Consider the following 2,252-nt stretch of genomic DNA (forward strand, 5'->3'; position numbering starts at 1 on the left):
TTATAGAATGTCAAAATTAATCTTTATGTCTATAAAAAAATATTTTAAAAAACATTTTTATAAAATTTATTTTCAAAAATATAAAAGAAAAAACTTTTTTTTCTAAAATTAAAACGAATCGGCCCTCCGTTCTGACAAAACCTAGAGAATTTTACCTTACACCGATTTTGTTATATCGGCACCCCCACATCATTAATATTTTTATCATAATACTTCTAAATTAATTATGTTGACAATTAAAAATGAATTTATTATCAAATTTTTGAAAGAGTTGGTATAAAAAATATGATTTTTCTCTGAAAAAATTAATATAAAGTCATCATTTGTTTTCAAAATCTACGATTTTATATCCGATGTTTAAAAAAACTGACATAGATTCATATTTTTTTATATCGAATTTTTCAAATATCTTTTATAAAATCATACAGCTTTTAAAACAAATTATGATTTTATACCTGATTTTCAAAAATGCGAACAACGACAAACATACTAGATTTATGAAAGAATTTGGTAGTATTAACTTCGTTTTTTAAAATAATTACTATAAATATAGCCCAACATTATATATATTGATGATTTCAAAAATCTGATATAAACTCAAAGATTTTTCAAATTTTAGTATTTTAATATGATATATAAAAAATCCGATATAAAATCATATATTTTCTCAAAATTTATTATTTTAAATTGAATTTTTCGAAAATGCCAATAAATTTGGTATGGCATACGGGATTTTTTTTTTTTTTGCGTCTAAGAGAGAATTTTTCAACATGTGATTAATGAAATAAATAAGAAATATATTTTATCATTACAAAAATATGTACAAGATGACAAGTATGATTTTAGGGATGTCAAGTAAAATTCTCCAAAACCTAACTTTACTAGGCTTATTCCCACCTATAGATATGTTTGGCAGATAAAAAAAAAGGATTTACAAAAAATACATTTCTAAATACACCAAAACCTCAAATTCATAATTTTATTTGCGGAAACAGATGCGTTTGAGAAAGCAGAAACAAATGCTGAAAATGTAACATAAATTAACATCAATATTGTTATGACATACATAAAAATATATAATATTACATAGATAATCGTTAATATAAATCTAATGTTAGATTTCTTCATCAAGTGATTGTTGTAGACGTTTCAACATCTTTAGAATACTTTCAATCGATCTCACAACCTTCACATTCACCTTCATCAAATCATATGTTTCGTAATGATGAAATATACTCCACATAACAATAATGAAATTGCATGTCTCTAATACATTAAGGGAGAGAATCCCAATATGATTTTGTTGCTTATTTGAGTTTTTGTTTTGTTATTATTGTTTATTGAGTCTCTTCTTCAATGGTAGATCTTTGGATTAAGTTTTTGAATCTATTCGCTTTAGCATGCATAATTCAAGTGTTTGCATTTGAGTATGATCATTATGTTTTAATTCAATTGGTTAAACTAATAGAATAAGAACCATATTTGATGTTGGTTCAAGTTATGTGGGAAGTGAAATTTTAAACTATTTTGAAAAAGTTGAAAATTTGAGATTTCTTGTGTGTGACTCGAATCACTCACAAACTATGACTTGAATAAAATCTAACAAAGGAGAATAAGAAGAATTTATGTGATTGTGATTTGAATCACAAGTTGCACATGATTCAAATCAAACAAGTTCATGTTAGTCATTGCCAAAGATAAGTAGGCTCTTGCGAGGACGATGGAGTGAACCATTATACATCATGGTGTACTCTCTCTCTCTCTCTCTATCTATCTATCTATCTATATATATATATATATATATATATATATATATATATATATATATATATATATATATATATATATAATTGATCAGTTTTTAAAGGTGATAATTATGTTTATTGAAAAGAAAACATGCTTATGGGTAGCAATTATGGATTGTCATTTCATCCCTATGAAAGAATATGATAACTCTATAAAACACACAAAAGGTTGGACAGACGATGAAACCAAAAAGTATTTGTATGATTCAAAAGCAGGGACTACACTTATCTCAGTTTTAAGTGTGAAAGTATTATACTTTATTTCACATCATAAGAGCGCACAAGCTATATGGATGCTCTTCAAACCCTTTATGAAAGAGCTGAAGACGTCAAGGATTCTAAGATTAACATGTTAACATAAAAGTTCGAACTTTTCCGTATGGAGCCTGAACAATCTGTGGAATCCATGCAGACTTTACACCTGATTTGAATTAGCCAATTCTAGGT

This window comes from Lathyrus oleraceus, chromosome 7 (assembly GCF_024323335.1).
Source record: "Lathyrus oleraceus cultivar Zhongwan6 chromosome 7, CAAS_Psat_ZW6_1.0, whole genome shotgun sequence".
In the NCBI taxonomy this organism is placed as follows: Eukaryota; Viridiplantae; Streptophyta; class Magnoliopsida; order Fabales; family Fabaceae; genus Lathyrus; species Lathyrus oleraceus.